This window comes from Drosophila albomicans, chromosome 2R (assembly GCF_009650485.2).
Source record: "Drosophila albomicans strain 15112-1751.03 chromosome 2R, ASM965048v2, whole genome shotgun sequence".
Lineage (NCBI taxonomy): Eukaryota > Metazoa > Arthropoda > Insecta > Diptera > Drosophilidae > Drosophila > Drosophila albomicans.
In genome coordinates, this window is record NC_047631.2 from 33,431,446 (window position 1) to 33,456,382 (window position 24,937).

The following is a 24,937-nucleotide window of genomic DNA, read 5'->3' on the forward strand; positions in this document are numbered from 1 at the left end:
AAGTCAATCGAGTCGAGTCGAGTCGATCGAGTTGGGAAATGTGCCTTGAGAGCTTTGAGCGTAGCGAGCTCAATTAAATGGGCGATGGAAGGAAAGAAAGAAGGGTGGGTGGGAGATAAAGGGTCAGAGGGGGGGGTAAACAGAGGCGAGCTAATTGAGCGCATGATGCCATGAGAATGAGTCTCATTCAAGTGGGGGCGTCTGGTTATGCAGTTATGTAGTATGCCACATGCAACAGCAAACACAAATAGATATAGTAGATAGTAGTAGAGAGGCGTGTGTGTGTGTGTGTTGGTTGTTGCATTAACTACTATATAGTTGTTGTATTTATTTATCGAGACGATTTTGCAAAGCGTTGCGCGCTGATTAAACGGTTTTTCAGTAGGCGGAAACTGACACTTGAACCGAACCGAACTGTTTTTATTGTATCTGCGAGATACATTTGTGTGTGACTTGCAAGTTGCGAGTTGCAACATCGACGACATCGACGACGGCGGCGGCACTGCAACTTAATAGAACTGTACGTTTCTTCATTTTCATTTTCATTCGCGTTGTGATGTCACGTGTAATTGAATACTTTTTTTCGTTAACTTCTCATTTGTAACTTATTTTTTTTGGCAATTTACTTTTTCTTTTCTTGCGCTCCGGTTTCCGTTTTGCGTTTGCAACAGTTTTTATCTTTTGCTTTTGGGGGGCAGGGCAGGGCAGGCAGCCTAGGAATATATTTATGCCAATAATAATAATCTACTACTATGCGAATTGAGTTTGATTATTTAGTCAGCAATCTTGTTCTTTTCTTTGCTATGCTATATATTTTTTTTTTTTTTTTGCTTTTTAGTATTTTAATATGCTGCTGTTTTGTGGCCTGGCCTGACCCAAAAGCGAACCAGAGACGAGACACAACCCAAAGCGAAATGCAAACTGAGGCGCTCGAATTGGGCGAAGAGCGCGCGAACCCCGCCAAAGCGAAAAACAGCACACAGAGCGAGAGAGCGAGAGTGCCAAACGTAGTATTGGGAGAGCCAATCAAGAAGAGAGAGCCAGCCAGAGCGAGAGCGAGAGAGTGCCAGGTGCTAGGCTGTGTATCTGTTTCTTGTGGCTGGCAATCGGCAAGAAGCAGCAGCAACAGAAGCAACGGTAGCAACATTCGCCTTTGCTACACACGTTGCGTCACGCGGCAACTACAACTACAACTACGTGCGCTCTCTTGCTCTCTCTCTGACAGATACATTCAAGATTCAGCGACAGGCACAAATTCGGTTGTGGATGTGGCGCAAAAAGGCCGGCTGCCAAAACCGGCGCTCTCTCTTCGCTCTCTCTCTCGTCTCGTTCCCTGCTCTGTTGATGATAAGACGCGCGCTCTCGCTCACACTAACGCTGTATCCATGGGATATGTGTGCTTTTTTTTTTTTTTGAGGGTTGTCGCCTATTTTATTTTTGTTGCTGTTGTTGGTCTTAAACGCACATGCCGCAAAATAAATATGAGTAGCCCAGAGCCAAGTAAACGTAGTAAGCGTGTCGACAACAACAACAACCACTCACATATGTATGTTCATATGTCAACACCAACACACACACACACACATACACTCTCAAGTACTCATACTCGCACTTGGACTCAACTCGACTCATGCTTAGAGACTCGACTCATACTCCACTTGGCATTTGGCATTATGTCATCCCAGTTGAGAGAGGCCTGGCGCTTTCAGTTATTGCTATTGCTTTTGTTGTAGTTATACTTTGTTGTAGTTGCTCTATTAATAGTGGTTGCTCTTGTTGTTGTTGTTATTGCTGCTCTTCCTGTTGTTCGCCTTGTTGTTGTTGTTTAAACATTTATTTTCTGTTCATTTTTTTGCTTAACTCAATTTGCAGTTGAGCCACCCCTTTGGCTCTGACCAGGACATGGCTCAGTAGACACCAACACACACACTCACACATAGAGATAATCACACACACACATACACACACTAGTACATTCACTAAGGGCCGCACCTCGAGGTGTGCGGAAATGAACCGGAAATGATTTTACCCCCATTTAGTTAGTGAGCTTCGCTCCTTTTTCCTCCTCCTCCTCCTCCTCCCCCTCCTTCTTGCTGCTCTGACAAAAACAACTACCGAAATGGCCAAGTTATTAAACGAGCAATAAACGCCAAAAAAATAACAAAAAGAAGGCAACAACAACGTCAATTCAATCATAACACAAAACGCATTAAAAACACAATTTCGCTGCTCGTTAAGCGTCGCACAGCTGAAGGATAAACAAATGGATTATTTGCCGACAAATCTTAAATTAGTTGAGTTGATCTATAAATTAGAAGATGTGCGCTAGCCTGCAGCATAAGTAATTAAAGCAAAATAAGCTGCTAATGCTTAATTGAGTCTGTGGAATGTTCAAAACGAATAAAATGAATATTTAAACAATCCAAACAACTCTTAATACAAATTATCAACATAAAATCAAGAAAAATGGATGTCTTAGTTAGTTAATAGTTAACTTAAAATGATAAGCAAATAGATAAATTGAATCCTAAAACCAGATTTTGAGTGCTAAGTATTAAAGATCGAATATTAAAAAAAAAAAATCAAATTTCTTTCATTATATAATATTTAAAAGAAAATAAAATAAAATTGATGTCTTTAGTTAATTTAAAATGATAAATTGAATCCTAAAACCAGATTTTGAATGCTAAACATTAAACATTGAATATTTAAAAAAAAAACACATCTTTCATTATATTTAAAAGAAAATAAAATAAAATTGATAATGTCTTCAAAATAATAAAGTTTTACTAGGAAAACCTAATTTAAGTGGATGATAATGCTAGGAAAAACCTAATTTAAGGGAATGATAAATTTAAGGGAATGAAATGATAAAGGAAGAATTCCTGATCTAGTTGGGTTGATCTTTATATAAAAACAGTTATGATCGGCCAAACTTCAAAAACTTAATTCAATAATTGAAATGTTATTGACTAGATTTTGACTTAAAAATACATAAAATCAGATATTAAACATCGACAACTTTAAAAAAACAATCTTGTTTGCATTTAGAGATGTTAAATGCAAACAAGATTGTTTTCAGCAGAAAATAAAACGAAATTGATGAGCTCTTTAAAATAATAAAGTTTTACTATTGAAAACCCTAATTTAAATGAATGATAATGATAAAGGAAAACGATTTACTCAGAATTTCTGCATTAGTTGGCCTAATCTACATATAAAACCAGTTATGATCGGCCAAACTTCAATACCTAATTCACTAATTGAAATGTTAACAACTGGATTTTGACTGTAAAAAAAGGATTAAAAATTCTAAACATAAACATCTCTCAACACAAACAAGATTGTATTCAACAGAAAATAAAACGAAATTGATGAGGTCTTTAAAATAATAAAGTTTTACTAGCAAATAATTTATGTCTTAACTGTTTTTAGTGCTTTTTAATTTGATGTTGCATTAAAAGTAATTTCAAATACTAATAAAAATAGTTGTAAAGCAGCAGGCAGTTTTTATTTGCATCGAACTATTCATTTGAACTTGCAGCTAAGTAAGATCTTTGATCATGTATCTTTAATTATGCATTAGATGCAAAATTTAGATGCCTCAGCTGCAGATACAAATGTTGTTTATTGTGAAATTCTGTAACAGGTCTCAAACTAAATAGAAAACAAATCTACAGAAAAGTATCTATTTTACATTTCAATCAGATGCAATTGCTAAAGATACTGAATATATCTTTAAGTTGTTACTTTCCAAACTAAAAAGAAAACTTATCTATACTAAAGTAAGTATCTCTTTATCTTTAAGATACGAAATGTAAGTTATTACTATTCAATTTAAAAGAAAATAAATCTACACAAAAATAAGTAACTTTATTCGCTTTCAATCAGCTTCACTTGCTAAAGTTTCTTTAAGCTACTAAATATATCTTTAAGCTATTACTCTTCGATCTCTTCAGCTTATCTCTCAGCAAATTAAAGTGGCGTCAATGTGAATATAAATATCTTTCAATTTATTGCCAATATCATTTATTAAACAACACTCAAAAAGTTGCAAGCTGTAAAAAGTATCTCAAAGTTGCACTTATTAAGCGCTCGCTTTGATTGCTTTTTGAAAGTTCTGCGACAGAAACAGGCCGCTCTCCCCCTCCACCTCCTCCTCTACCACTCTGGGCACTTAGCGTGTGTGTAAATTTACAGCAAGCAGTGTAATAAATCGCTACTAACAGCTGCAGTAGTAGAGGGAAAAATGGCAAGCTAATTAGCTCATTAGCTGAAGGCGCGTAAAACTTGTCAACTTTGGCATACAAATAGAAATTGTTTGACTGCCACAATAACAATAACAATAGGGTTAAAGAGTTGATGAAACTATTTGAAATAAGCAATTAATATTGCATTATTACACAATGCAATAAATAAATAAATAGATACAAAGGCAGCGACAGCGACAACGACAGCGGACTACGCACTTTAAAAATATACCAAAGTCACACACACACACACAGATGTAGAAACAAGTGGGAAAGCTAGAGTCGAGTGTGGTCGACTGTGAGATACTTTTTACTAATTTTGAATAAAAGCAAAACAGTGCGGCATTATTCATAAAATATACCAAATTAATCTATCGTAAAATACTAAAAATATACCTACGGTTATATGTAGTATATTGATATGGTGATATATTAAAAATATACAATTCAGTAAAAAAATATACTAAATACAAAATACTAAAATATACTAAGGGTATACTGACATAGTACCACATTTAAAATATACCATACAGTAAAAAATATACTAAATACAAAATACTAAAATATACTAAGGGTATACTGGCATAGTACTGCATTTAAAGTATACCACAGAATTAAAAATATACCACATACTAAATACAAAATACTAAAATATACTAATGGTATACTGACATAGTACTACATTTAAAATATACCATAGAGTACAAAATATACCACATACGAAATATCAAATACTAAAATATACTAAGGATATACTGGCAGAATACTAAATTTAAAATATACTATAGAGTACAAAATATACTATATACAAAATGCAAAATACTTAAATATACCAAGGGCTATATTTGGTATATTGATATGGTTCAACGTATAAAATATACCACAAATAAAAATATACTAGTAAAAATACTAAAATATACTAAGGGTATTTAAACATATAAATATATTTAAAAGATATCATAGTTTAAAATATACCACATACTAAATACAAAATACTAAAATATACTAATGGTATACTGGCATAGTACTACATTTGAAATATTCCGTAGAGTACAAAATACTAAAATATACCAAGGGCTAAATGTGGTATATTTATATAGTACTTCATTTAAAATATACCATAGAGTAAAAAAGTATTTGTTAAATAACTTTTACAATTTTCATCTGTTCGCAAACAAATTTTCAGGTATGATAAATAATGCAGTTGTGATTGTATGCTCCGAAAATTTCCTGCATTCACAAACTTATAATACCCTTCTATGCTAAGTGTAGCGAGTATAAAAATATACACACACATGTTCGATGACTTTGTTGTGTGTAATAATAAAATTAAAAATTGATACGCATGCGCAAATGTTTCTTTTTTTTCTGCGATTGCGACAGCAACTGAGAGAGCGAGAGAGAGAGCGCGTAGAGAGAGAGAGACAGAGAGAGTATGAGGAGGAGGAGGAGAGACACTATCGCTGACAGTCTGTAGGCTGGCCAATGGCCAAGATTCTTTTTGGCTTTGGCAAGACAATGTCAAAACTAAACGTGTCAAGCGAGCAGCAACGTTTTGATTTGTTGTTGTTTTAGTTGATGTTGTTTCTGTTGTTGTTGTTGTTGCGTGTCATCATCAACGCGGCACCAACGCTAACGGTTAATGTTAAACAGACAAACACAACAATTTACATCTCACCTTGGGCCCGCATGCAACGCCTGTGTATGTGTATGTGTTAGTATCTGTGTATCTATGGCTAAATATATTTTTGTATCTGTGTGTGTGTAAATGCCAAAGAAATTGGCCGAGTGTTTGTCAAGTTGCGATCGCTTTTGCTTGTCTCTGTCTCTGTGTGCCGGCGCATATAAATCGATTAATAAGTTTCGTAAAGCCATTATCAACGCTGCCGTCGACTGCGGCAGCAACGCCAGCAGCGACTGCGACGTCGACGTCAGTTGCCCAAACGCGAGACGCATTGCGATGTCGCGATGTCTGCGCAATAATTTTGTTTGTCAGCTTCAACTTTAAAGTTCAACTTCAACTTCAACTTGCTGGCTTGCTGGATGTGTGTTAATTAATTAATTAATTTAATTAACAACTAGTCTCTCTCACAGACAGCGTGTGGGCAGCATCAACAGACTTGATTAACATCATCATAATCATCATCAGAGTCCTAATGAGCCATCAGCAGATCCAACAAGTAAGAAAGGTACAGTCGAGTGTACTCGACTGTGAGATACCCGCTACCGATTTTGAATAAAAGCAATATATTTTGCGGTATTATTCTCAAAATATACCAATTAGACTGCAAAAATACTAAAAAATATACCAAATGGTATGTTTGGTATATCGACATAGTACCGCATTCGAAATATACCATAGACGGCACAATATACCAGATTGTCAGCCAAAGCAACTGAGACACCTAGTAAGTAGGCGATTTTGCCCATTCAAAAGTATTTCTTTAATAACTTCGACAATTTTTATCTGATCGTAACCAATTATTCAGGAATCATAACTACTATAGTTATTATTGTATATGCCAAAATTCGCAACTCTAGCATTAAAATTAAGCTTGTTATTCGATTTTTTTTTATTTGCGGGAGCGGAAGTGGGCGTGGCCAAAATTTGAAACAAACTTGATCTGCGTGCCAACATAACAAATGCTGTTGAAAAAAATTATAGCTCTATCTCTTATAGTCTCTGAGATCCAGTGTTTCATACGGACGGACGGACAGACAGACAGACAGACGGACATGATCAAGAATATATATACTTTATAGGGTCGGAGATGCCTCCTTCTACCTGTTACATACATTTCCTGCCGTCACAAAGTTATAATACCCTTCTACCCTATGGGTAGCGGGTATAAAAATCTTCAGTTCGAAGTCGAGTCAACTCTCGATACTCGATACTCGGCATTCTGCGCATGCGCCACGGCCAGGCCAAGTAATTGAGTCAAGGGCGGGCGCCGTTTTGGCAGCGTGTTGACAATAAAAAACATTACACAGCCGACACGTAGTACGCACACATAAATAAAACTATTCGTTGCCTGGCAAAATTTTAAATTTGTGTACAACGAACGCGTACACCCAGCGCCCCAAAAAGTGGGCGTGCCAGAGGCCAACAATTGACTTTGTTTTCGCCTAAAGTCAATAACTAAGAAACACCAGCAACAACAACAAAAACGACAACAACAACAATGAAATCGAAGACAAAACACAAATTAAAAAAGTATGTCAAAATCGAACAATTAAATTTGTATGTAAAAATGCAGACAAAGTGATTTTCAAATGTTTGCCAAATGTTGTAATCAATGCCATTGTTAATAATATTATTTATGCGTTTGGTTTGCTTAGTTATAGCTCAACATATTCTTAAACTAAACTCTTTCGATGTGACTTCAGTAAATGTAGCTTAACAAAATTATGATTAAATTTACTGTCAAATAATATATTACTAAAAGTAAATTTAATTAATGGTTTCTTTTAAATATTAAAACTTGTATTAAACTTTAACTTCTTTAATTTTATATACTGTATTAAAAGTGTCATTCATTTAAGCTAGTATATATAATATACAAATTGAACTAAGCTCTTTCAATTTGATCCCAGCAATTGCATATGATGGTTTTCTTAACGACTTTGCGATTCAATTCGAAATCAATGCTATAAAAATGTAATGTCCAATAATATACAATATTACTAGAAGAAAATCTAATTAATGATTCTTCATTTCTTTAAAGACTAAATTTCAACCTGTTTTATTTTGAACAATGTATTAAAAGTTTCTTTCATTTAAGTTAGTATATTCAATATACTATATTGAGTATTGTAAAAGTTCAATTATTATGGTATTATTACTTTCGCAGAATTTCTGCTTACTTTTTTTCTTGGTTGGTGCTTAGTAAAAAGATTTTTTATCAAGAAATATTGTAGATTTCTGTTTAAATATGAGAGACAGCTTAATTATTGCTACTCTTATTATGAAACACTTTTTGCTCAAAGTAAGCTGATAATAAAAGGAATATTTTATTGAAAACTAAGAAGGAATATTTACAATCGTAAGTGCTTGAAAAGAGAATTGAGCAAGCGACATTTTCTATTGAACCAGATTCAACTAATGAAAAAATAATAAGGAAACAACAGTAAGGAACATAATAGCAATGTGTGCTAATGACAATTTTGAAGCAGAGGACAAATCTTATTACAAAAATGGTATCAAAAAGGTCGCTATAATCAGTGTCTGACTTTTGAATGGAATAGTGTTGAATATAGAACAAGAATTTAACTAAAAAAATGAAGCTGTTTTACTATGGTAGGTTGGAAACTTTTGAATTGGTTTGTTATTTATTAATTTTAAACTTGCATGAATCGAAAAAGATTTGATTTCTTTACCTAATTAACATATTTATTTTATTTTTTTTCTTTTAAAGTTGCAAAAAAAAGAACAAATATGATTTCTTTACATAACTAACATATTTTCCAAATACGATAAGCAATGAATACTTGAATATTTTGTATTAAAATAGATTTTTCTAATCCCAACAAAATTGTGATTACTTCCATTAAATTATTTCTTGCTAGGAGAAAGGAAAAGTGTTTATTAAGTGTAACTCTCATTTCCGAACAGTTTAGAATTACGACATTTTGGTATCTCCCGGCTAATCTGAGTAATTAGCTTGATTAGAATGAAAGTTGCATAGTGTTAACTCACAGCTGAATCGTATATATAACACAGCTAGCTTGCAACGCGTTAGATAATCGCAGATCGTTGCATTGAATTAAGACTGCACTCAGATTGAATCGTAATCCGCTTGAAAGCGCCGCTGTTTTGTCGGTCAATAGAAAGAAAGCGATTGCGATTGTTTGAGATTCGTTTCAGGTGAGCCTGAGAGCAGCGAGTGATCTTCATAATTAGATTAAAAGTGCATAGACAATGGAGCTTAGACACACACTTAGAAAGCACATTTAAAGACTGCGCTTAATGAGCTTGCCAGCACTTAGAAAGCTGTTTGGCTGTTGACTTTATAAAATGTTAGCACATCAAGATGATCATCATCATCGCATCGCATCGCTGTGTTCATCATTTATTTCTTTTGGCAGTGGAAATACGAGTATCTGATGAAATGAATAGCGCTAAGGCTCTCTCATTATCTTCGTCTGATTGCTGGGGAGTGCAACAGCAGCAGCAACTTCGACTGGCAGTTAACTGTTTTATGTTGTCGTAGTTGGAGTCGGATTCGGAGTCGGGGAACTGGGATTTTGTGGCCCCCATAATGACATACGACTATAAATTGAATTATGTATGCAACACAGCTGTAAACAAAGCCAAAAAAAAACCAGAGACAAACTATTTAAATTGAAGTCGATGCCTTTGCTTTTGTTTTTGTTGTCTTCAGTGCTTTGCTTTGGCTTTGATCTGTTTTTGTGTGGCATGGGCATGGGCAGGGGCAATTGCAATTGCACAATGGTCGAAGCCGAAGACAGAAGACTAAAGACAGAAGACCGACGATAACTAAAAAATACAAATAAAAAATAAAAATAAAGAAAAAGACAAAGACACCTTTCAAATTGAAGGCTCAGCCAGCGCTTGGGCTAATGTGTGGTAATGATAATGATTAAGCTTGGCAAACACACAACAAATAAATCGTCACCACGTCTAGCTTGAGGGTTTTTTTTCTTTTTTTATACCCTGTACCCATAGGGTAGAAGGGTATTATAATTTTGTGCATACAGTCACGAATATGTTTCATGATCACCTTCAACAAGATATATAGAGAATAGTATATAGATATACCGAATATAGTTTTTGGTATATTTTTATTATTTTTGATATATTATGTTGGTATATGTTAAGAATAATACAGTAACATATTGTGCATACAGTCCTGAGTATATTTCTTGATTGTGTCAACAGCGGACAAATTACTAAAATATACTGAAGGCTATATTTTGTATATTGATATACTAGAATATTTAGTATACATAAACCGAAATCTATATTATCAGCGAAAACAATACATAACGGTATTATTCTTAATAAAATACTAAAAGTACTACAAAATACCAAAAGCTATATTTGGTACATTGATATATCAAATATAGCATTTGGTACTATAGATAATAATGTTTCGATACACGAAAAGTATACCATTTAGTATTTAGTATTTTCGGTATATTAATTTGGTATACCAAAAGCTATATTTGGTATATTGATATATCAAATATAGCATTTGGTACTATATATAATACTAATGTATCGATATACCAAAATTATGCCATTTGGTATATTCTAGTATTTTCGGTATTTTAATTTGGTATAATATAACAACAATGATGTAACGTATTTTGTCTACCAAATATACCAATTACAGCCTTTGGTATGTTCACGAATTTTTCATTAGTTACATTTGGTGTATTTGTCAACAGGCGATATGCGTATTTTGGAATTTTAGTGGTATATTAATTGAGTATATTTTCATAAAAATATCCTAATACTTTTATTGAATATGGTTAGCGGGTATTTCACAGTCGAGCTCACTCAACTGCAGCTTGCACACTTTTTTTTTTGCTTTAGACATTGGCTAAGACACAAGCTGAAAGCTTTCTCATTGCTTCTCATTAATGGCCCTGAGAAGCCGCATAAACAACTGAGGTTTGCTTCGTCTACGTCCGTCAGACCGTCCGACAGACCAACAGACCGTCCGACAGAGCGACAGTTGAGACATCAAATATTTGTCAAGCGATCCATCTCGGAAACGAGTTCTAAGCTCTCGTGAAATTTGGCCAACAAAAAGTGCTGCTCGCTGTTCAGTTTTGTTGAGCTGCCTAATGATAATGAGAAACACAATGAGCGCAAGTACTAACTGGCTTAAATATCAAATACACACTTGCCTACCCTCCCTCTCTCCCCTCTGTCCCCTCCTCTCCCCACACTCCTCTCTCCATTCAGCACATCCCCAAATACGTTCGAGATACTCGCTCGTTGTAGTTATGCGAGTGACACGCCCAAAAATGGGCCAGCTGTTTGCCCAATTGGCGGACATCAACTGCAAACATCTAAAGTTGCGTCGCACACACCACAACCAACACACACACACACACTCTCAACACTCTACACTCTGTGGATATAAAATGCGCTCAAGCGTTACGATTTCGCAATTGCCAAGCAAATAAAATCGCATACGATATCAAAAAAAATTCTCAGCGCACAGAGCAAAGCAACAACAAATAGTAGCAACAGCAACCAACAAAAAACAGTAGCAACAACATCAACAGCAACAGTTCCGCCAACGGTTCGGCTACTTAATCTTGTGCTCAGTGTCGCTGCAATGCGAGCGAATTAACAGCACATAACATTTTCGTTTATTAAATGGACTGCAAAAGATTTACTAAACACTTTTGGTGACCTTAGCAAAGATCACAAACGTAGTAAAAGTATCTGTGAGATACTTAAGTATCTGTGCTGTAGAAGCAACATCAAATTAGTAGCTGGAAAAGAGGCAATAAACTAAATGAAACTAAGTATAAAACATGGTTTCATGGCTATATATGTTAAGAAAAGATTGAACTGAATGTTCAAAGCGTCAATTGAGCTTAGCTAACTATTTAGTTATGATAATGATAATCTAAATTTGTAGTTTAAATATATATGTCTTTAGATTCTTATATATATTTCTAACTATTCTGATGCCCAATGAATTAAGTCGAATGATAGATTGCAAAAATCTTATAAATCTATTCTCAATTAAAGACACATTTCACAGCACATTATGTTGCTTCAATAATTCAGGTACTAAATAAATTTGTTAGAATGATAGTCTACAAAAATATAATAAATCTATTAACAATAAAACTACATAGTTCAATAAATGCAGCATATAAGCTTAACACATTATCTATTTCTAATTATTGTGATACCTTATATAATAAATCTGTTGACAATAAACTAAACTCTTTGCACTTAAATGCAACATGTAAACTGCTCACATTATCTAGCTTTGATAACTGCCAACAGCAAATCATTATAATAAATCTGTTCAGTGATAAGCTGACAACGAAAACATAGAACACTCTCTATATTAATCTTTATAAATTTAACAATAAATCCAATGCAATCACTTTAACTATCTATCTAATATCAATCAATTGTTTTAGCAAACTAAACGATGAACATGAATTAAGTCTGCTCAACAAGTGATGAGAATATTTGGATTTATTATTTCCATCAATCAAAGTAATAATCCAATTTTCACACAGCCAAATCTCTAAACACTTTGAATAACTTCTGTTTGCAATCAGGCATTCTTCCAAAAAATAAACTAAGAAATTTCCGAGCTGCCAAATGACAAACCTTTAATCAATGAACTAAACTTTTTTTGGGGGAACACTTTCAATAGAAGAAGAATATCGAAAAACAATATCGGAACAATACTAAAATATACCGAATGCTACATTTGGTATATCCATATACTATTATTCTCTTTGTAAATTTAACCATAAAACCAATGCAATCTTTTCAACTATCTAACTTATCGATTAACATGAATTATGCTCAACAGGTGATGAGAACTTTCTGATATATTCAATCCATTAATCAACTATATATTTCCTCAAAGTAATAATCCAATTTTCACACAGCTAAATCTCTAATGAAAACACTTTAGACGAACTTCTGTTTGCAATCAGGCATTCTTCCAAAAAATAAACTACGAATCTTCGAGCTGTCAAATAACAAACCTTTAGTCAATGAACTCAACCAATTTTTGGGGGAACACTTTCCATAGAAGAAGAATATCATAGAACAATATCGAAATAATACTAAAATACACCGAATTTTTGGTATATCGATATACTATATTTATCTTAGTAAATTTAACCATAAATCCAATGCAATCAATTCAACTATCTAACAAATCGATTATGCTTAACAAATGAAGAAAAATGTCCATCAATCAGTTAAATATTTCCTCAAAGTAATAATCCAATTTTCACACAGCTAAATCTCTAATGAAAACACTTTAAACGAACTTCTGTTTGCAATCAGGCATTCTTCCAGAAAATAAACTTCGAATCTTCAAGCTGCCAAATAACAAACCTTTAGTCAATGAACTTTAGTTCAACCTTTTTTTGTGTGTGATGATGTGTGTGGGAAGCACATTTAAAATTTTGAGTGTGTTCTGTGGCACTCCTCTCTGTGAATTTCATTGAAATTGCTTATTAATATTTTGATTTTTCATTGTTGTTGTCATTGTCGTTAGTTTGGCGGAAAGTTAATGCCTCGTTTTGGGCCGCACAAGGCGCAATTTTTAGATTATTTACCTGAACACAAGCACAAGCAAATAGATAAACAAAAACAACAAGCGAGTACTTTGTCCGTCCAGCTAAAAAACACTTGAATCCCAGCGATATATAGATAGATAGATACATATTTGCACACTGTAGTGGACCTTCATCTCGACTTTTTGCTCAGCTGCTGCCGAACTTTGCATTAAAAAAGGCCAACCGGAAAAACAGGCAAAGGGAAGGGAGAAGGGAGAGAATGTTACATGACAATTATGAAGTGAATGCAATCAATATCACATTCGAATAACTAATTAGACAGACTTATTGATTAGCTTTCATAATTATTTAAATTATATAGGAATTGAGCAGCTTAAGGTGAAATAATTATAGGAAATTCTTGCTATTAAATTTGAAACGTGCATAACAAATTCTTAAACACTTTGAACTTGAGCGGGAGGAAGAAAAAGTTGTAAAAATATATAATATTGATTCTGTTTCTGATTATCCAATGTGTGCAGTAAAAATGCTAATTAGTTAAATCAAAAGTACTTTATCTAAAGGTTCCTATAATCAAAGTCAAACTTAATGAATATTTAGTATACATTATAGAATCGTAAATTACATAAATGGTAAATAAAGACAAGTTTATGTAATTATTCAACGCCTTCAATATTTCCTCAAATGAATACCTTAAAGTCATTTTGATTTTAGTAGTTTTATTTATGGATTAAATATGCTAATTATCTAAATAATAAGAACTTAAATTTGATTATGGGGGAATAAAAGGTAAAGTCTAGTCGATGTAATCATTTAATAATGCTTTCAACATTACCTCAAATCAAAAAACTGTATAATTTTTTAAGAATTTAACTTTGGTATATATTTGCTGTAATTTAATTTGGTATATTTTAAATCAAAGTACTAAATCAGTATACTAAATATAGTATATTTACTAAAGGCTATATTTGGTATATTGATACAGTACTTCGATTTAAAAATATACCAAATGGAAATGCAGAAATATGCTAAAATATACTAAAGGTCATATTTGGTATACTGATATAGTACTTTAATTTAAATATATACCAAATTAAAATTCAGAAAGTATACTAAAATATACTAATGATTATATTTAGTATACTGATATAGTACTTTTATTTAAAAATATACCAAACTAAATTACAGAAAATATACTAAAATATACTAAATGTCATATTTGGTATATTGATGTAGTACTTTAATTTAAAAATATACCAAATTGTCACACAGATAATATACTGAAGGTTATATTTGGTATATTGATACAATACTTCGATTTAAAAATATGCCAAATTGAAATACAGAAAATATACTAAACGTTATATTTGGTATGTTGATAGAGTACATTGATTTGAAAATATACCAAATTAAATACAGAAAATATACTGAAGTATACTAAATGCCATATTTGGTATATTGTTATACTACTTTGATTTGAAATATACCCAATTAAAATTCAGAAAATATACTAAAATATACTAAAGGTTATATTTGGTATATTGATATAGTACTACATTCAAAGGAGTGCAAGTTTTATAAATAAAAAGAAGCTAATCTTCAGTTTAGCAAAATAAAGGAATAATTACAATGAAGTCAATGCAAATCATTGTCTGCTCTCGACATTTCCTTATAAAGAGTCTTCAGCTAAAGCACTTTTGTGTAAAATAAATGCGAGTTTTAATGCAACATTCAATCATCTGTAGAAGTTGAAGCAAGGTAAGCTAACCTTCCATGGCACGAAGCGAAAATAAAAGAAAAGCAGCTTCTGCAGAGACAGACAGTGAAAAGCGAAGGTCTTGTGGCATGTTGTGGCTAATTAAAATTGTTAACTGGCAGGCTTAAGTTAAGGCCATGGCAGAGGCAAAAGCAGACGGCAGACAGCATCCCTTGACCAAGGCAACCGTCGTGGCTAATAAGTCACTAATCTCTGTGCAAAGTCTGTCACAAAAACACAGACACAACAGACAACGGAGAAGAGACAAGAAAGAAGAGACCATCGTCATGCGAGTAAAACAGCAAATTACGATTTAATATAATGCGAGTACTTACTCGTACTTTTGTGTCCAATATATGCGGCTAAAACAAAACCCATAAACCACAAAGGCTGAGACAGTTTCAAAGGCAACATCCAAATGACAATGTCAAGTGAATAGTATGTGAATATATCTGTGAGTGTATGTGAATGTATGTGGACTATTCATTGTTGTTACTTTTGTTGCTTTTTGACAACTTCATCAACGTCTCTCTCAGCTTCAACCTCAAACATTTGCCCAATTTCAATGTCATCACAACAACATCAAAAAAAAGAGAAGTTTTCATTTGTTATTCTGCTGCTTCTTCATTGCTTATTTGTTTATAGCAAGTTAAATGTAGGCGGCGTATTAACAAAGTATTCATTAAAATCCAACTAAAAATACTTCAACTAACTACGCATATTCTATTTCAATTTATGACAACAAACTTGCTTTATACAATTGTCTTTTTGTTTATGCGAATTTGAATAAAACTTTTTGCTTCAGAATGGCAAAAGTTTAAAAGTTGTTTTAAGCACTTCCGATTTCTTTATTTAACACATTTTTTAGTCACTATTTAGGCACATTTTAACATTACTTTAAAGAAGTATTTTAAATTTATATAATTTATTTGCTTAGTAAAGAAAATACAACTTGAAATTGCTAAAGAAAATTTGAAATCTAGAAATTTACAAAATGCGACATTTAAATTCTAAATGAATAAGAAATAAATATGCATTAGACAAATAATTTAAAAAGAACTATAAGTGAATAATAAAACCTATTCTAATTTCTTTAAAATGAAAATACAAACCAACACAATCATAAATAAGTTATCTATTATGTTACATATCTGTTAAATACAACTTAAAATTGTTAAAGAAATGAAATCTAGAAACATACAAAATGAGACATCTAAATTCTAAATGAATAAGAAATAAATAAGCGTCAGATAAATAATTGAAAAGAACTATAAGTGAAAAATAAATCCTATTCTAATTTCTTTAAAATGAAAATACAATCCAGCACAATCATAAATAAGTTATCTATTAATAAATGAATTTAATTCTAGCGAAAGCAAAGTTTTGTGACCTGCAAATAAAGTTGACAGAATGTTGACAAAACATTTAGCAAATTGCGCTTTGAATTTGCAGTTGTCAGTCAGTTGTCTCGTATTTGACCAATTACAAAGGGAAACACAAGATCATTATCATAGTTAGACAACAATTATTTTGCCACTTGTCTTTGTCAAGGCCTGTAAAAGTCACAAATGTGACGACCTTTCATTAACGTCTTTCGATTCTTACGGAAGCCACAACAAATATTTAATTGACTACATTAAATGTAAAAAAAAGAATTCTGTAAAAATTCGAAATGTGTTTTGAGTAATGTTATTTGTTTATCGCATTAAACTGAGACAGAGACAGAGAAGGAGAAAAGAGACTGAGACTGAGAATGAGACTTTTGTATTTACCTAATTAATTCATTGCAAATTGTTTGTCTGCCTTTGTCGCTTGAGGGAGAGAAACAAACGGAAATAATTAACACTCGAGATGCACTTGCAAAAAATCACGAAATCTCGAAATCTCAAAAGTGAAGTTCAAGCTGCATTAGCTGCGCTTTTTAGGTTAGACAAATCGAACAAACGAGCAACAAATTGAACAAATGACTTTTGATCATGACAAGTCAGTTAATTGAATTGAGTTTTGAGTAAACAAATAACACGAACTCTCCAAATTATCATTTAAATACTATGTGTGCTTATAGAGCAACAAAATAAATTAGGGAAGAGTTAAAAATAAATAGCATATATTCATATATTCAACTTATTTGAATATAATATTAGGATATATACTAAGTAATTAACTAAAAATAAGTAATCAACTAAAAATAAATTAGAAAACTTGTATAATCCGCAATGCTCAAATTTGGTTCAAGCTGTTTTTTTAACTCTCCAAAAATGTTGTGAACTTTGCGATCTTTAAAGCTAATGAACTTGATTTCTAAAAATAATAAATAACTAATAATTTGATCACCTCACTTTAAAACTTATTAGAAGTTTAGATTAGCTCCCCACGCATTCTATTTTAATTTTGAAAACATCTACCATAATTAATGAAAGTGAAAAGATTTCAAACGAATTTCGCAATGCTCCCTTTTTGGATCGTGTGACAAATTAGTTTAGGAAACATGTTATTCTTTAAATTTCTAAAGCAAATTATTAGTTTAGGAAACATGTTGTTCTTTTTGAAACTCATCTTCAGACAATACCAAAAAAGTAAAGTAAGGTACTTTACTACAAAATATTTTAAAAGGTTGCAGACACTGAAACAAGTTTATAAATTGTAGAGTCGCAATTTGAAGCTGCTTAGCTTAATTGGTGACAATCTGATTATCATCAGCCACTTATTATAATGATAATTCCAAAAAAAAAGTTAATACACCAAATAATGAAGGTATTAAGCGCCAAATATTTGTTGACAAAAGATTTCGTTTCAAGTGATGAGCAAAGGTTAAAATGATAAATTACACACGGTTAATATCAAATGTAAAGTTTGAATATGCGAAACAGAAATTAAATATTAAATATGAAAGAATATTCACATCTGTTATTGTTAGTTCAATCTTATTGCCTCAATCATTATTGAAGAAAGTTAGGAATAGATTCCTTGTGGCTAAGGAAAGGAAATTTAAGAATACAAAATGAATTGCTTAAATCGAAATTCAATATAAACGAAAATGAATTCAAATAAAATTCAAATAAAACTTATTAAAAAAAATTGGTACATCTTTTCAATAAAAAGTGAATTTGAAGAATACAAAATAAGGTGTTGAATTGATCGAACCTTGATATAAACCAAAATTGCAATATTTAAGTTAATAAAAGTAAATTTTAAGAATACAAAATAAAGTTGAAAATGGCTTAAAATGAAAAATGAATGTAAATCACATAAAATCAAATGTGCCAAATTTATTGAAAATTTAAGTACTACAACTTCAAAGTAAGAATTTTAAGAATTCAAAACAAAGTTGCTTAATTCAAAATAAAAACCACTTAATACGCAATCGCAAATTAATGTAAATAAGAAGCACATAAATCGGGAAGCAATCGACTGCAAATAATTGTCACGCATTTTCGCATAAAGTATCTGATTTATTAACTTTGTTTCGCTGTAGACAATAAACTATTTGAGTATGCGTAAATATGAAATAAAGTACATTCAAGCAGGTGAATGCAAGTGCGTATTTGTCATATTCAAGTAAATAAAACTGAAGGCAAAGAGTGAGGAAGAGAAGGGAAGGCAGACAAGTTAATAGCCCGAGTAGCTGAACCGCATGTTTTCCTTAATTGGCTGAACCGCGTTGGTTGTTAAACTAGGCTTGAACTTTGGCTGGAATTTACAAGTGAAAAAGCGTTAAGCGTGTCAGAGGTTAGCCAATTAATTAGCCATGCATGCTGACCAACTGACTGAGTTTCGTGGCGTACACTGCGTATACTTTATACGTCTGGCTGATTATGTTGAAATCAATTTGTTGCATTTTTCGCATTGCTTTTGTTCGACTCGACTCGAATTAAGCGCACTAATTAGCTCAATTAACAGTTAATATCTAAACATGACTCCATTCGCAGTATCTTTCAATCGTGTTTCCCATTTGTTTTGATTTTGTAAATCGCCACAAATGGGCCAACAACTCATCGCTGATCATTTGGTTGGTTTAAAACGGAATTTGGGAATCAGCTGATTTCGATTTGAAGCACAGCTGCGAAGCTCAGCTGTTTATGCAGTCTGAGCAGCAAAGGATAATAATTCTAGAATTACCGGCAATATCTGTCTGTCTGTCAGCTATGTTTTGATTATGCGGCACACGTACAACGCGAGTTGGCAGATAAAACTCTGTTAATTGTTTTCATTAGTCATAACACACAACAAGCGTCGACAATTTGCACATATTTACGCATTGCAAAATCGCAAGTGTCTCGCCTTATTCTCATATATCATCATGACGGAAACAAAGTTCTCTCTTGACTTTTTTCACATTCGGTTGTAAACAATTTCACAACACAGAACGCAGATCACAGATCAGGCCAAAGTTCGCATTCTCGCGAGAACGAAACTTCTTCACGTAACACGCGTCGTATGCGCAATGTGTAGGCGTAATCTGAACTCTACAGTTTGACATGCACTGCTCACGTGTTATTTCCATTAACTGACAGTTTTTTCTATTTCTGTTCTCTGTTTACATCGCTTAATTGCTAATTTATGGCATTTAATTTTAATCGGAAAACTTCTCTTCTCACAAATATTCCGCGTAAAGTTTGCACATCAAATTATTATTATAGCCAAATGGAAAATTTAACAGTTTCCAGGTAAATGATTTCACAATAGACCAAAAGTCAAAGTTCTTATTCTAATGAGGCAATCAATTGATTCTTATGCGTCGCACCGCAAAGCACACGTGTCGTATACGCAATCAAGCGGAAAGGGAAACCCATTCTATACAGTTTGACAGTCCCTGGCTTAGACGATTTGCATAAATGAGTCATGGTTATATACAGAAGGGGAATTAGTTATTTAACTATTATCAGGAATTTACGCAAAGTGAGTGAGTTTTTTAAAGGTAAAAGCAATATAAACTTGGCAGGTTTCAATAAAATACTTCCTTGAATTTAGTAGAAGGTGCAAAAGTTGCCATAAATCAACAGCTTTTTATGTCGTCTTGATTTTTCAATAAAATATAATTACTAGCTAGAATTTACACCATATAAAGTTAAGTTGTTAAAAGAAAAGACATGTAAATTTTCAGTTTGAAAGACAATATTTAAATCTAATTTTCAGATGGGAATTTTAAGAAAACTGAAAGAGTTTTCAATAAATTCAAAACTACTTTTGATGAGAATACGAATTAACTATAATCATTATATGGAATTTTAGTAATATTAACCTTTCAGCTTGAAGGAATACTTTTTAATCCAATATTTTTAAAAGGGAATTAATCAAAGTCAATTTGAATTTGAGAGCTTAACTAATAGAAACTTTAGAATAAAGTAAACATGAAATATCATTGTATGTAAAGAATTCTATGAATTTGTAAGTTAAACTAATAGAACCCTTAGAATAAAGTAAAAATTAAATATCATTAAAAAGTATTCTAAGTATTTTATATATTATATTGAAATATTTTATACTTAAACATGTGAGCTAAACTAAAAAAATCTTTTAAATAAAGTAAAAATGAATTGTTTGTATAGTATTCTCGGTATAAGTTGAATTTGTAGGATAAACTAATAAGATCTTTGAAATAAAGTGCTATATCATTGTTTGTAAAGTATTCAAATTATTTTATATATTATATTATATTTAAACATGTGAGCTAAACTGATAGAATCTTTTTAATATAGTAAAAATGAATTGTTTGTATAGTATTCTAAGTATTCTCAGTATAAGTTGAATTTGTAGGATAAACTAAAAAGATCTTTGAAATGAATGAATCTATAAAAATGAATTATCATTGTTTGTAGAGTATTCCAAGTATTTTTATATTTAAACAAATGTGTATCAAAACATCTCGTGCTCTTTTGCAATCTTTCTATCTTTTTTCTCTTCTTCTCTCCCTTTCTTTCACTATGTCTCTCTCTGTGTGGAGCTTCTTCTGCTGGGCTTTTTATGAATGCCCAAAATCACAGTTGGCTGTCAATGTCAGCTCGTTGTTGTGTTTACAAATTAGCATGCCGCCGACCAGGCAAAAAGACTTTGCCCCGTGCCGCCCCCCGCCCCCCTCCAGGTCAATGTTAAAGGCGGATCCTGTTCTAGACAAACGTGCGTTTGAATTATTTATAGAGAGTGAGTGAGTAAATGTGTGTGTAAATGTGAGTGTGTGTTGGAGTCCACACTTCCATTTGTCTGCTCTCGAAGTGCTAAGCAATTTTTATGTTTGGGGAATTTTGCGCTGAGCACATTGACCGCAGTGTGATCGGAGAGCGCGATCTTTAGATCAGTCAGAATGGAAGAAGAAGCACAGAAGAAGAAGCAGAAGGGTAAGTCTGTAAATTTCATGCTAAATGTGAACTACGTGAGTGGAATTCCAAGTAAAGAGCAAAGAGCACGCGGAATAATGTAATGTAATGTCTTTGAAAGCGAAATCCCGAGCGATTCAATAACTCATTCAATTGGCAGGCCACAAAATAAAGGGGGAATTTCTGAAGGAACCGGTTGATGCGTTCCCCATTATCATTACCTAGGCATTAACAAGTTCAATCAATTCCGCTAAAGAAGAAAAAACATCCTCTCAATAAGCAACACAATACGGAAGTGAACATCAAACTATTTATAAATATTGTATATCAGATTGATATGGCAACGAGAAGAAGAAGAAGAAGCTGGGAGTCATCCCGATCTTGCACTAGGCGGGGAGTCATAAAACATTCTTGCCTCTTGCCAGACGCAAAATAAACGCTTGAAAGTTGTTTCCAAAAGTTGTTTTAAATTGGCAACACAACAGGGCCAAGTTAACCGACTCGGCTATAACAACAAAGGCGTTGCCTCTCTCATCAGCCGGACATAATGTGACAACGCAGGCAGGTAAAACGATGCGATGCGATGCTCCCGGACAACAAGAAGAGTCAAGTCCAAGGTTGAGCATGGACTGGGGTTAATTTTGTGTGATCTGTGATCTGTGCGGGGATTTCCAGTGCAGCTTGTAAATGGCACTGCATAACGAGCAATCAGTTAACACAAATCAGCTAATTATAGTGCTGCTGACTCAAGATTAACTGCACTGCCAAATATGTAAGAAGAAGAACAACAGCATAACAAGAACCATGGCTGGAGAGTCGCTAGAACTTTGAACTGCCAAATATGTAAGAAGAAGAACAGCATAACAAGAACCATGGCTGGAGAGTTGCTAGACAACAGCATAACAGGAGAATTGCTAGAACTTTGAACTACGTCTCCAGCCCTGCAAGCGCCCTCTATGTAAACAAAAGTCAGCTGATCATCGATGGCAGCACCTCAAGCGAATTAGTCGCAAAAAGGGAGAGTGAAGAGAGCGAGATGGCAACAAGTGCCATAAATCATAAATTACACATTAGTAATTAGTTGCCTGATAGCGAATATTATTATTAATTAGCCAATTATAGCGAGTATTATATTATTTATTGGGTCAAGTGTGCAATCGCAAGAAATGTGCATCATAATTTTCGTTGTTTTTGTATTTGCAATTGCCAGTTTCGTTTTTTTTCTGGTTTGCTGCTGCCGCTGCTTCTACTTCTAGTCTGCGCTTTGTTTATTATTTGAGGTATTTCGTTATTGGGGCAGTGTTGCCAGCTTGTTGGACAAAGCGCAAAGCAGAAACAACAACACAACACAGTTGCAAAAGAAGTAATAGCACAAAACGTATGTGAAGAAAACTTACCAACAATTTTGCTGCCCGCTGCGCTTGCTGCTGTAGCTATTGCAGTTGCACTTGTTGTTGGTGTAGCTGTCGCTGTTGCACTCGTTGCTGTGTTGTTGTTGTAGTTGTTGTGCTCCTGCTTGCAATCAATTGAAACTGGAACTGAAAACCGCAAAAACCACAACACACAAATATAACGCTAACGCACGGCCAAAAGACTAACTAAGTATGTATTTAAGTGTGTCTGTATGGTATGTGAGTGTGTTTGTGTGTGTGTCTAGCTCATACGTACATATTTCACAAGAACTTTGTAAAAATCGAAAAAATTTTCGCAATTGCCTAATGAGCAACGAACGCGAGCGGGACACAGAAAAGCAAGAAACTGACTAACTGACTGACTGACGTAGACGCGTTTAAGCTTAACTTCTGAATGAAACTGAGCTCAAACTGTGCGGTGCGCCTGTTAAACGCGCAATGTGCGACGACGCGACAGCCATCAGCAGCAGCGACGACAGCAGCGCGACGCCTTGCGTCGGCCGTTGACGTTGACGCGGGCAGCGCGCGCGCAAAAAAAAGCTGTGCGGGTGAGCAGGCGCAGAACTAAAGGCGAACTTCAAAAGCTTCTTCTGACTGACAGCTGGCAAGCAAGCTCGCCCCAGACTGCATCGCAAAAGTTTTTCATGTACAATTGTCCTCCCCTTCTCTCTCTCACTCACTCCATCACGTTTGAGTGCAGCCACTTAAGCAAACAGACTAATTGCTCCGACAGAGGGCGCGCTCCTGTTCTCGGCAACAGATTGAAGTTCAAGTGAACATTTTTTGTACACTACGTAGTAGTTTGTGTATATTTAGTCAAGTCAATTGGGCGCATGCGGCATGCAGCTTGCAACGTTGTAGCCGGCAAAGCCACTTGGCGAGTGAACCCCATGATTATCTAATTAACTTCAAGTGACACTCTCAGTGCAACACAACAACAAGTCATGCAAACAATAGCTGACGCGCGCTGCACTTCACCAAGGTCAAGGGGACGAGGTGTTAAATATTTGCCAGCAGCTAACACACCAACACAACAACAGCAGACGGCGGTCAAGCAGTCCACAGGCCGTCTGGTCGACTAACGCCATCAGGCGGCTGGCAGATGCAACTTTGTTTGCCAATAATTAGTTTTTGAGGTAATCGTTAATTTTTTCGTTAATGTTAAGCCAACAATAAAATGCGCAGTCGTATTCGCATTCGTATTATTGTTGTTAACTTTTACTTAATTGCAGCTCCTTTACTTTTGGCTAGCCAAGCGGCAAAAAGCCTTCGCTTAATGCATTTATTTAATATATCCAAATCTATTAACTCGACTCCTGAGTGAAACGTGCACTGCACTGCAGTGTTGTCTTTGGGCTTCCCCTGTTCGTCAACACCCCCTTGACCCACCCGCAAAACGGGGGCAAGGGCCGTGTGAAAACGTAAACGGCTATAAACAAAAATTTGCCCACTTCCGTTTTTATTGACTTGGTATTGGCGTGTTAACTGCCTTGTTTGCAAACGTCGTTTGTCTATTGACCGCGAGTCAACCTCATTGACAATTGGACCCCGCGGGGCATATCCAAAAATACAATTTACATTGTCCGGACTCCGGAGTGCAATTGATTGATTTGAATACGATTCAAGTCGAGAGTGCAAATTCATCGCTTATTATTATTTGTTTTTACAAATTATTGACAATAGTATGAACAATGTACAAAGAACATGTGCTCGAATGTTAATTAATTAAATGATTATGAAAATGAACTTACTTCATTATCTGCATTATGACCGCCTACTACTTGGTTTGGATTTTCATCATTTGAAACTGCGTTGCACACTAGATTTGATCACTTGTTGATAATACTAATAACTTAACTATAAACGGTGTTTCTTGTTTTTTTTTTGTGTGTATGAAAATTAATTAATATTAATTTTATTTGAATCATAATTCAAAGCCAA

General features: G+C 33.8%; 1 protein-coding gene across 7 annotated transcripts in view; it reads right to left on the minus strand.

Annotated features, from left to right (window-relative positions):
- LOC117576076 (elongation of very long chain fatty acids protein AAEL008004) overlaps positions 1 to 24,886 on the minus strand; it is a 44,644-nt gene extending 19,758 nt beyond the window's left edge. For 2 of the 7 annotated variants that reach the window (XM_034260617.2, XM_052006408.1), the window contains exon 1: positions 627 to 854. The gene's annotated coding sequence lies outside the window, so the exon portion shown is untranslated. Of the gene's footprint in view, positions 1 to 626; positions 855 to 22,981; positions 23,404 to 24,747 lie in introns of those variants that run through there. The other 5 variants (XM_034260618.2, XM_034260615.2, XM_052006410.1 and 2 more) reach the window with 5 other exon arrangements.
- Positions 24,887 to 24,937: the final 51 nt, after the last annotated feature.